Genomic DNA, 12,555 nt, shown 5'->3' with positions numbered 1-12,555 from the left:
CAAACAAAGATGTTGTGTCCGCCGAAAACTAAATAAATAAAAATTCTCTCTTTCTCTCTCTCTCTTTAAAAAAAAAAAAAAAAATATATATATATATATATATATATATATATATATATATATATATATATATATGGGAAAGGGGCTGGGGTCATAGCTCAGTGGTAGTGCGCTTGCCTTGCATGTGTGAAGCACTGGTTCGATCCTCAGCACCACATAACATAAACAAAATAAAGGTATGATGTCCATCTACAACTATAAAAAATGTTTTTAAAAATATGCCAGAAACAGTGACAATGGAATACGAAAAAGATCTCAAAACATAAAACACACCTGTAATCTCAGCAACCTGGGAGGCTGAGAGAGAAAGGATTGCCAAATTCAAAGCCAGTCTCAGCAACTTACTGTCTCAAAAAAAAAAATAAAAAAGGGCGGGGTATGCAGCTCAGTAGTTAAGCACCCCTGGGGGTTCAATGCCGGGACCAAAAAATAAATAAATAAAACACAAAGGATACAAACCAATAAGGAAAAAGTGAGAAATGTGATGATCATTTCTATTCAACAAAGTAAATCACACATAAAAAGTTAATAAGCCACAGACAAAAGAAGATATCTGCAATTCAATTAACAGATATTATCAGAATATGTAATAAATTAAAATCAATTTAAAAGGACAATCCAACTGGCTATGAAAAGAGCATCCAATTTGAAAAAACAAAAAACTGAATAGTCACACATCTGAAAACTGCTCAATCTCATAATTAATCAAGAAAAATAAAAATTAAGACAATGTAATACCAATTCACTCTCATCTGATTTAAACATTTAAAAAAAATTTGACCATGCCATGAATCACAAGGTTCTGGAAAACCTCATATTCTGGTGCATTTTTTAAATGCAAAATAATATGAATTTGGAAAGCAATCTAACAATATCCAACACTGCAGGGACAAGTGCATGGAGTACTGTGGAGTGGTCTGCCACTCAGACGCCCGTAACGTATGCCATGTATGCAGTACTCCATGCACTTGTCCCCACCAACACAGTTAAAAATTCCCACAGTTGCCAAAACCTTCAGCCTAATCAATAACTGCACTTCCAGGTAATTTACTCTAGAGAATTTGATTTCAAACTTAATAAGCACAGATAAATGCAGGTACTGTTAATAAAAATTTCACAATTTATCTTTATTGTCTGCAATAAATCTGATACTTATCTTTTCTATTTTAATCCCTAAAATGATTTCACAACCCCCTGAATCACAACATGCAGTTTAAAGCACAGGGCTGGGGGGGTGTAGTTCAGTGGTAGAATGTTTGCCTAGTACTCATGAGGTCTTGCATTAATGTATTTACTGTTCTTTTTCTCATTTTAGAATATATTCCTACTTATTTTTACTGTAAAACAATATACCATATTACACCAGCAGCAGCCTCATATAGTTTGTATTTACTGAATCACTTAACTACATCAAGAGGCCATGTCAAGTGATTGACCTGTACCATTTGGTTTGTGAGTACACTCTATGATGTTCAGACAACGAATCACCTCAAGACACATATCTCAGAACACATCTCTATCATTTAGTAGCATGTGACTGTTTAGTCTAGTAGGCAGACACCCAAATTCTTTTTTATCAGGGGTGGCATTACGTGCTTTCAAGAGCCAAGTGAACACAAAAAGGTGGAGTAGCTTCATCTAAAAGTCCTTCAGTTGGTGGCACATGCCTGAAATCCCAGAAATTCAGGAGGCTCAGGTAGGAGAATCACAAGTTCAAGGTCAGCCTGAACAACTTAGTGAGGACCCAAGCAACTCAGCAAGATCCTATCTCAAAAAATAAGGCTGGGGGTATAGCTCAGCAGTAAAGCACCCCTGAGTTCAAACCCTTATATTTGGAGTGGAGGGGGGAAGCCAGGTATGATGGTGCACCCCTGTAATTACAGCCACTACTGAGGCTAAGGCAGGAAAATCCAAGTTGGAGGTCAGCCTGGGCAATTTAACAAGATGTGTCTCAAAACGAAAGTTTTAAAAAGGGCTGAGGATATAGTTCAGGGGGAGAATGCCCTTTGGGTCCAACCCCCAATATCACAAAAAAGAAAAAGGTCTATCTCCCAGTTAGAGTATGATACAAATTTTCACTGCCTATCAGATTTTAAAAGAAAAAAAAAACTAGAAATGGCATGGAAAAACTAGATATCACCCACATTTCTATTAAGAGTGTACACAGCTATCACCTTTCTGGGTGGCCATCTGGTAATATAAGATGAACGTGTATTTTGATCCAGTAATTAGGCTATTAGAAAATGACCATAAAGAGGAAATTAGCATGCAATAATTGTATCTATAATGAATAAGGACAATATATGACACATTTAAACAATCTAGATATCCAATAAGAACACTAGTAAATTACAACACATCCATTCAACAAAATCCAACTATAAGAGTAAGGGCTGGGGATGTAGCTCAGTGGTAAAGTACATGCTTAGCACACAGAAGGCCCTGAATTATTCCATTCTCAGTACCACCAAAAAAAAATACATACACACACAAAAGAAAAGAAGAATCTATGCAGATTTACTAACTGGAAAGTTACCCATGAATATTGATTTTTAAAAACACAACTACTATGAGCCAAGATGAGACCACCTGCCAAGCTCCCCAGTACTGTTTCTGGTCACATCCAGAAGCACAGCTCATGCCATAACTGAAAAGTGTTGGCAAGTGTCAGAGGTGTGAGTTTTCTTGAGAAGTGTTCTCTCTCTGCAGATTCAGCTGGCAACCAACAAGTCCAGCAAAAACTAAAACTAGCCACCCAGCAACTTCCAGCAGCCAGTTGGCAACCAACATGTCCAGCAGAAACAAAAACTAGCCACCCTGCCACCTTCAGCAGTTAGAGTCTAATAAAAGTAGATTTGCTGGCCTAAAGTGTTTCTACAGCATATAATATTCACTACAAATCCAATATGAAGATTTTCAAATTACAACCAAATAAACCCAGGAAAGAATTGAAAGAACTGATGATACTGATAGCCCAGATTGGTCACTGCTGCCCAGAACATTTAGATAACTTTCCTCAAGAGCTGAAGTATCTACTCTCCTACAATTGGCATGCCTTGAATCTAGACCTTCTAATAATATTTTGCAAAGCTATGATCTCACGGAGAAATGAGAATCCCATCAATGCATCAAGCTTGCAAGAGCTCCTCTTTGAACTTCTCTTGCCATAAGTTTCTGACACTTTACATGCTCATATCATCACTAAGAATATATCAGATCCCCAAGATAAGGGGAAAATATATAAGTGCAAAACACAAGAACAAAGAAGATATCATAAAATATCATAATTTCATGTACATCATGTCAAGAGACAATAATGTAACTGTGCAACTAAGATATGAGATATCTGACCTCTACAGAAGACACATCTGGGATATGCCAAAACTGTCTTATGTTACCACAACTGCATGTTTCTATAAGGTCACCAAGATTTTGGTTGTGCCTTGATATTCTTCCTAGGATAAAATGAAAAAGAAACAAACAGAACACAAGCTCAGAATCTGAGGAGCTGGACTTTGTGGCACATCCCTGTAACCCTAGCCACTGGGAAGGTTGAAGCAGGAGGATCACAAGTTCAAGGCCAGCCTGGGCAACTTAACAAGACACTGTCACATAAAAAGGCCTGGGGATGTTAGAATGCCCCTGGATTTAATGTCCAGTACTGGGAGAAAAAAGTAATAATAATCTGAAGATAAAGGCTAACAACAGGAAGAGAACTACTAGGCCAATATACCATGCAGAAGAGACGTGCCAAACACAAAAGACTGTGAAAAGGTATGAAACTGCCAAAGAACTGGGTGTGTGGTGGCATACACCTGTAATCCCAGTGACTCTATGACTGAGGTAGGAAAATCGCAAATTCAAAGTCATCCTTGAATGGGCAACTCAGTGAGACCCTATCTCAAAAAATTTTTAAATAAAAAGGGATGGGCTACTACTCAGAAGTAGTAATAGGGACAGACAGACATGAGTGGTGGAAACATGACATTAAAGGAATAAATCTATAAATTGATCCCAATGTGCTGATCCCCACATGCTTTCACTTTTAAAAAGTGATTTACCTGCAACCCCACTTTGCTTAAGTAGACAGAATATGTTGCATTCTTCAGAAAAATACCTGTTATCTGCAGGAGAAATGCAGGCTGGAAATGCTGATAAGAACATAAGCCACTTGAAGGACCAGGGCTTTGTGACCTTTACAAAGACCAAATCTCAGAACTCAGTGAGACAATGATAATTACCCTCAACCATAAAGTCTGAAAGAACAGGTTCCAATTACAACAGGTCAGCATAGGCCAAAGTGGTCATGGCAGAGTGGACTTGAAAGACTGATGTCATCCTGTTGCCAGTCAAAAGTCAAAAGGTGAGCTGGGCACAGTGGTGCACACCTACAATCCCAGCACTCCAAAGACTGAGAAAGGAGGATGCCAAGTTCAAAACCAGCTCAGCACTTACCAAGACCCTGTCTCAAAATAAAAAATAAAAACACTGGGAATGTAGCTCAGTGGTAAAGTACCCCTGGGTTCAATCCCCTCTACCAATAAATAAAGTACCCCCAAAGCTTATTAAAAAAAAAAAAAAAAAAAAAAAAAAAAAAGGCAGCACCCTTGAAAGAAAGATGGATCACCAACAGTTCTACTGGAGCCACCTGCAAAAATCTGGCAAGGGTTCTTGCTCTTGCTGCGTGTGTTCAAACGGAAATATGGCCTTAACGTGTGCCGGCAGTATTTCCGTCAGAACTCGAAGGATATAGGCTTCATTAAGTTGGACTAAGTGATCTTCCTCGAATGGATTACCCAGTGAAGGAGAACATGCTAATTCTTTGAACATAAAATAAAGTTCTAAAAAATTTCCAAAAAAAAAAAAAAAGTTAACAGATGGACCTGAGCAAGACTCTGGAACCCTCCAATAAAACTGGAGGCAGGAGAGTGTGCATTGTCTCTCCTCTCCAAGAGGACACTCTCTCCCTTAAAAGTGTCCCCTTTCTCCTTCCTTATTCCTTCTAATAAACTCATGCCTATAACTCTTGAACAGCGTGTCTGAAATTTTTTTGACTCAACAAGAATCAGGGTTTGGTATGTATGTCAAAATATATTCTACTGGGGGGCTGGGGCTGTGATTCAGTGGCAGAGCACTTGCCTAGCATGTGCGAGGCACTGGATTCGATTCTCAGCACCGCTTATAAATAAATGAATAAAATAAAGGTCCATCAACATCTAAAAAAATTTACATATATATATATGTGTGTATATATATATTCTACTGGGGCTGGCATTGTGGCTCAGCGGTAGAGCACTCGCCTAGCAAGTGGGAAGCACTATGTTCGATCCCCAGCACCACATAAAAATAAATAGAATAAAGGTATTGTGTCCAACTTAAAATAAAATAAAAATAATTCTACTGTCATATATAACTAAAAAGAATAAATTTAAAAATTTTTTTTTAATCTGGGTTTAAAGAGGAGCCTTCGCCCTGCCTCAGTTTCCCAGAGCCCCCAGCCTTGTAGAGTACCCCTGGCTTCAATCCCCCATACCAAAAAACAAAAATAAAAACCCTTTAAAAGCCAGGCATGAGTGGGCACACCTGTAATCCCAGCAGGAGGATCGTGAGGCTAAGGCAGGAGGATCGCGAATTCAAAGCCAGCCTGAGCATCAGCGAGGCATTAAGCAACTCAGTGAGACCCTGTCTCTAAATAAAATACAAAATAGGGCTGGGCTGGGAATATGGCTTAGTGGTCGAATGCCCCTGAGTTCAATTCCCAGTTACCCCCCCCCCCCAAAAAAAGCCAGGCATGGTGGTATACACCTTTAATCCCAGGAACTTGGGAGGCTAAGTCAGGAGGATCACAAGTTCGAGGCCAGCCTCTCAACTTAGCAAAACCTTGTCTCAAAATGAAAATTAAAAGGCTGCAGAAGTAGCTCAGTAGTAAAGTATCCCAGGGTTCAATCCCCAATACCAAAGAAGAAGAAAATGTCAAAGAAACAAAAGATTAAAACCCAGGTGTAGGGGCTGGGGTTGTGGCTCAGTGGTGGAGCGCTTGCCTCACATGTGTGAGGCACTGGGTTCAATTCTCAGCACCACATATAAAAAAATGAATAAAATAAAGGTCCATCAACACTGAAAAATATTAAAAAAAAGAAAAAAACCCAGGTGTTAACTTTCTCCTGTTCACTTGAAAACTTTCAGCTATTTGCTTGATTCATGTTCCCCAACGTTTTACACAAGACATTGAAGCAGCGAGAAATAGGATTTTTTTTTTTTTTTGGGGGGGGGTACTAGGGATTGAACTCAGGGAAACTTGACCACTGAGCCACATCCCCAGCCCTATATTATATTTTATTTAGAGACAGGGTCTCACTGAGTTGCTTAGCACTTCCCTGTTGCTGAGGCTGGCTTTGAACTCGAGATCCCCGTCTCAGCCTTGGAGTGGCTGGGATTACAGGCATGCGCCACACCTGGCAAAATAGGAAATGAAGACAATGCTTGAGAATCTTATCTCCAAGTTGGTAGAAATTCATGAGTTTTCTGGCTTTTATGCCTTTGGGCAAAAGTTTCTGCAAGCACACCAAAAAAAAATAAGAAGAAGAATCTTTCTGTTTGCTGAACAAGAATCTTATCACCCAGTAGTCTCAGAGATCCTTCAGTCATTGCTTATGACTATAACCAACCATTCTGGGGAGGTCATAACAGTAAGAACCAATGCTGTAAAAAAGATAACTCAGTGTCCTCTAGCCATGACTCGAAGAGCTTCCTTATGACCTGGTCCAATAAAAACACAAAGATAAGAAAGTGATGATATCTGATGGAACTTTGATTCCATTCTTCCAAATCCTCAGATGTTGCAAAGAAATTTCAGGGTAAACCCACAGAGGCCTCAATAAAATCAAAAGTGCAAGAATATGGAGAATTAGATGCTAAAGATTACATTCCATGAATGAAAGTTGTGAAAGAGGAGAATGCCAAAAATAATAAGGATGGATGGGGAAACACTAGCCTCAGGGAAGAAGATGCTGACAGTAAATGAGTTAATGTGCACCACTGTTTCAATGAAGAACAGCAAGAAATCTCCAAGAAGTTGAACAGCATGTCCATAAGCAGAGCATCAAAGCTGCAGGATGACTTTCAGAAAATCTACATGGCCCAACTAAGGAAAAAATTCACTGCTGACCCCAGGCAAAGTCCAAAAATGGAAATATATTGAAAAGATAATGATGAAGACCAAATTACTTTTTGGAACCTAGGGTCATCATAATAAAGCCAAAATCTGGGGCACACACCTGTAATTCAAGCTACTTGGGAAGCTGAGGCAGAAGGGTTAATTGATCCCAGAAGTTTGAAGCCAGTCTGAGCAACATATTAAGACCCTGTCTCAAAAAAATGATTTCTTTAAAGCCAAAGTCTGACAAAAAATTAAAGACTAGGTAAGACCGGGGTTGTGACTCAGTGGTAGAGCACTTGCCTAGCATGCATGACACATTGGGTTTAATCCCTGGCACCACATTAAAAAAAATAAAAACAAAATAAAGGTATGATAAAGACTAGCAAATAAAATGGCTGGAATGATGAATCAAAAAGAATTTGAGTAAGAATACCAAATGAATCCATTTTCCAAATTCAGAAAATAGCCCCCTTTCCTCCTCCCCACCCCCCCCAAAAAAACAGGTTCCTTAATGATGATATAGAATCGCCAAGATGTTTGGTCAAAAGATAAGTATCCCACTGGGCATGGTGGCACACACTTTTAATCCCAAGTGACTTGCAAGGCTAAGGCAGGGGGATTGCAAGTTCAAGGCCCTCCCCAGCAACCTAGTGAGACCCTGTCTCAAAATTTTAAAACATGGGCTGAGGTTGTGGCTCAGCAGCAGAGTGCTCGCCTAGCACGTGTGAGGCCCTGGGTTCAATCCTCAGCACCACACATACATACTTACATACATACATAAATTAAGGTATTCTGTCCAACTACAATTAAAAAAAATTTTTTTTTTAATTTTTAAACATGCCAGGCACAGTAACCCACACCTATAATCTCAGTGGCTCAGGAGGCTGAGGCAGGAGGGGATTGCTAGTTCAAAGCCAGCCTCAGCAAAAGTGAGGCACTAAGCAACAAATAAAATACAAAATAAGGCTGGGGATGTGGCTCAGCGGGCGAGTTCCCCTGAGTTCAGTCCCCAATACTGCCCCCCCCCCCGAAAAATCTTAAACATTAAAAAATTAAAAGGGCTGGGGATATGACTCAGTGGTTAAGAGCCCCTGGGTTTAATTCCCAGTACAAAAAAAGCACATTCCTTTGAAGAAAAACAGCTGGCACTATGACATTTTTCAGAGCCAGCCTCAGCAACAGCGAGGCACTAAGCAACTCAATGAGACCCTGTCTCTAAATATAATACAAAATAGGGCTGGGGATGTGGCTCAATGGTGTAGTGTCCCTGACTTCAGTTCCCAGTACCCCCACACACACCAAAAAAAAAAAAAAAAAAAAGAAATAAAATCCAGGAGGAAGCTGGGCATGGTGGCCTATAATCCCAGCAACTTGGGAAGCTGAAGCAGGAGGATCACAAATTCAAAGCCAGCCTCAGCAACTGAGCAACTCAGGGAGATCATGTCTCAAAATAAAAAGGGCTGAGGATGTAGTTCAGTGGTGAAGACCTTCTGGGTTCAAACCTCAGTACCAAAAGAAATAAATATATATATATATATCTCCATCCATCCCCCAGGAGTAGCCACGTACAATGGCACACATCTACAATCCCAGTTACATAGAAACTGAGGAAGAAGGCAGCCTTCATAACTTGGCAAGACTCTGTCTCAAATAAAATAAAGGGCTGGTGATGTAGCTCAGTGGTAGAGAGCTTGACTGGCATATGCAAGGTTCTGGGTTCAATCCTCTGTACCTTAAAATAATGATAATAATAATAGTCTGGAAACACTATATTTTGAAGAAAAAAAGCTCACACTGCTGAGCAATGACCAGTTTAATCCCATTAAAAAAAAAAAATTCTGCAACACAAAGTGAGTCATGATATTAACTGTGGACTAATTAATAACAATAGATTGGTATTGGTATTCAACTGAGCTATATATATGCCGCAGTAATGTAAAATGTAAAGAATACGGGAAATAGGATGGGGAATATAGGAATTTCCATACTATCAGCTCAAATTCCTGTAAATCTAAAAAATAAAATATGTAAATTCCTTTAAATTCCCCATATGGAGACAGATTTGCAAGTTAACTACTATATAGCAGACAAAAAGCTAGAAAAATCTACATATGCTTCCAGTGGTCACCTACAAAGAATGATACTGAAAAGAACATATCCCTCAGCACTGTCTCAACTTTCTACATTGAACATTAATATAAAGAGAAGCACTGCAGCATATTTAGCAGCTTGGATTCTGAATCAGACTACATGGACTCAAATTTCAGCTCCATGATTTACCTAGCTAATAAACTTTGACACTTACTCAAATTCTTCATTGCCTCAGTTTCCTAGCCTGTATAATAGGAATAATAGTATGTCCTCACAAGCTTTTGGGGAAATTAAATGACAGTACATGCAAAATGGTAGAAAACTGGTACGTAATAAGTGTTCAACAAATGTTAATCATTATCATCAGGAGCAAGCGTTATTATCCCTGAGTAGTCTTTTTATATCCTGATTGGTAAAACAGATGAGGAAAATTTGATTCATGAAGATCCTTTCTAGCAAAATCTTCAGTGCTGAAAATATAAAAGCAATCAAAAGCCAAATATAAATAATCTTAAGTTATCTTTTTTAAGAAAGCATATTACAAACCAACATTTAACAATATGAGCCCATTTACATAAAAATCACAAGAGACTCTGTAAAGATAATCACACTCACCAAAAATCCTCTGAATAATTTTTACTTCCTCCTTTATACTCCTGGCTTATTTTAATTTTCTGTGCTGAATAAGCATCATTTTCACAGTTTGACAAATTTTTTCTACTAAAGGCTAGATAGTAAGAATTTTGGGTCTTATAGGCCATATTGATTACTACCACAACCACAAAAATATCTAAAACTACTAGATATGGGTTAGTTCTTTGGGGAAAAAAAAAACAAAAACTTATTTACAACAAAAGACAGCACAAAGGAATTAGCTTGCAAGATATAAAACTGACCTTCCTCTGAAATAAATAAAATATTCCCAGCAACTTGGGAGACTGAAGTATGAGGATCACAGAGACCACTCTTGGCAACTGAGCAAGACTTGTCTTAAAATAAAAAAATAAAAAGGGCTGGGGATGTCACTCAATGGTAGAGTGCCCCTGGGTTCAATACTATTGATGGAATTAATGTATTAATTCATACAATGAGCCTAGGGCCTGAAAATCTCTTTAAGTTCTGGAAATCCTACTCTCATTCCTAGTACCCAGGAAGAAAATGAAATCTGCTACTAAGTAGCCAAAAGTCTAGATAGAACTATATACTTGTGGTTAAGCAGTAACAAGTAGAAACTAAAATAAAGACACCTTTCATATTTACTTTGAAATTTTTTTCAAATTTCTTAATTCACCACCAGTTGCCACCACTATGAAAGTCTCAATTCCTGATAAAATAATTTGACTTTACAGAACATCACTCTGACAAATTTGTAAAAAAGAATGAAAACATCCAGGAATTATCTTCTGAGTGTGAGAGTCAAAGAGTGGTGAAAGGACAAATTAAGGTGTCCTTAGATACAAAAGGACATTTAGAACTTCAGAAATGACAAGGTTTAAAATCTCCCCTCAAAAAAAAAAATGAAGCTTGGAGCAGGGGCAGTGACCCCTGCCGAGGATCCTAGCTATTTGGGAGTCTGAGGCTGGAGGATCACAAGTCCCAGGCCAACCAGAGAAACTTTGTAAAACTCTTGGTCTCAAAATAAAAAATAGAGGGCTGAGGCTGTAGCTCAGTGGCAGAACCCTTGGCTAGCATGTGTGAGGCACAAGTTCGATCCTTAGCACCACATAAAAATATATAAAAGCATTCTGTCCATCTACAACTACAAAAAAAAAATTTTTTTAAATAAAAAATATAGCTAGAGGTGCTGCTCGGGTAAGTACAGCACACTTTCTTATCATGTGCAAGAGTCCTGAGTTCAATCCCTGTATTTTCAAATAAAGTTTTTACGTTGAAGTTATTTATTTTAACATTTCACTAGGGAAATTTTTCTGATCAAATAATTTTAAATGTTATGAGAGATTTCTTGGCGTCTTCAATGGTTTCTTCAGGAAGGGGGGGGGGGGAGGTCCGTTTTTGGAAGATTATAGTGGGGATAATAGGCTGAGAAAGCCAAAATCCAAAAACTTAAAGACCAAGAGATCATTCTACTAAAAAAAGACAGACCCAACAACCTGCAAAGAAGCACTGTACCCTACAAAATCCCAGTTGGTCATGTAATGTTTTTACCAAAATTCGCCGTTGGACTATCTCATGAAGTTGTCAAGCTCCGGAGTTCAAAGTTTAAATCAAGGTTAAAAGCCGAAAGAAAAAATATATATATCCGTTTCCAACTCAAACTTTTTCAATAGGACTCTAAAAACTAACTAGTAATCCTGTTATCAGCAATTTCAATTTCATTGACAGATAAACCAAAGGGAGTTTGAGAGAACAGGATCCGAGGTACTATCCCAAGCAGGCGATCTGAAGCGCCATCTAAGAAAAGGTAAGGAAAATCTTCCTATTCCAGTCGGGGTAAAAGTAATGCGGAGCAGAACCCATGCAAAGCCCGCCACCAAAGAAATTCCTAGAAGTGATAAAAGAAGGAAGAGCAAGCAGATTCTCTCAGCGGGCAGTATAGAAGAGCAACTGCATCCAAAGGCGACGACAGCTCAGGGGGGCAAGGGATTTATGACCCTTTGCCCAGAGGGGCGAGCCGGAGGTGGGCGCCGGGCAACTGTGACAGTAGTTGCAAGGAGAGCAGACCCAGGCCCCTCACGGTCGCCCCTCCAGCTATCGCACGCTGTGTAGGGCAGAGGTCACAACTACGGGGTCCAAGTTGAAGGCTGGGAAGCAGCGCGCACCCTCCAGCCCGCTCCGGGCACACTTGCCCCCTCAGCCCTCACCTCCTCCCAGACACGGAGCTCCCCCTCTGCGCCGGGGAAACGGCACTCGCACTCCAGAGAGCCTCACCGGAGGTCGTCGCCGCCACGCCGCACGTCTTGGACTCCTCGCAAACCACCGCTGAGGGGAAGGGGAAGGAGGGGGGAACAGAGGAGGGAGGGGGCCCGACCCGGTGTAGCCACCGCCACTGCCGCCGCCGCGATACCGCGTCTGAGATCGTGCTTGCGCCGCCGCGACCGCCGCAGCCGCGTCTCTCCGCCCCCACGGCCGCACGTCGCCGTGACGCGAATCGCACGAGGAAGTTCGAGCCAATAAGGCTATATTCCGTGCGCAGCCGCGCTGGGCCAAACCGGAAGCTGCCCCTCTGACTGCTCTAAAACCTCAGTGCATCTTGGGAGTTGTGGTTCAGTCAGGAACTCAACGTA

At 40.1% G+C, this 12,555-nt stretch overlaps 1 protein-coding gene and 3 pseudogenes across 4 annotated transcripts in view; 3 read left to right on the top strand and 1 right to left on the bottom strand.

Moving 5' to 3' along the window:
• Adipor2 (adiponectin receptor 2) overlaps positions 1–12,389 on the bottom strand; it is an 80,248-nt gene extending 67,859 nt beyond the window's left edge. For 2 of the 4 annotated variants that reach the window (XM_071610309.1, XM_027951054.2), the window contains exon 1: positions 12,200–12,387. The gene's annotated coding sequence lies outside the window, so the exon portion shown is untranslated. Of the gene's footprint in view, positions 1–12,132 lie in introns of all 4 variants that reach the window. The other 2 variants (XM_071610310.1, XM_027951053.2) reach the window with 2 other exon arrangements.
• LOC139701338 (protein SDA1 homolog) lies at positions 2,849–3,616 on the top strand (annotated as a pseudogene).
• LOC114104813 (small ribosomal subunit protein uS14-like) lies at positions 4,679–4,853 on the top strand (annotated as a pseudogene).
• Positions 6,531–12,498, top strand: LOC139701335 (protein SDA1 homolog pseudogene; annotated as a pseudogene).
• The last annotated feature ends 57 nt before the right edge of the window (positions 12,499–12,555 follow it).

This window comes from Marmota flaviventris, chromosome 3 (genome assembly GCF_047511675.1).
Source record: "Marmota flaviventris isolate mMarFla1 chromosome 3, mMarFla1.hap1, whole genome shotgun sequence".
NCBI classification, from domain to species: domain Eukaryota; kingdom Metazoa; phylum Chordata; class Mammalia; order Rodentia; family Sciuridae; genus Marmota; species Marmota flaviventris.
The sequence above is the reverse complement of the archived record's forward strand: the minus strand, read 5'-3'. Positions and strand labels throughout refer to the sequence as shown.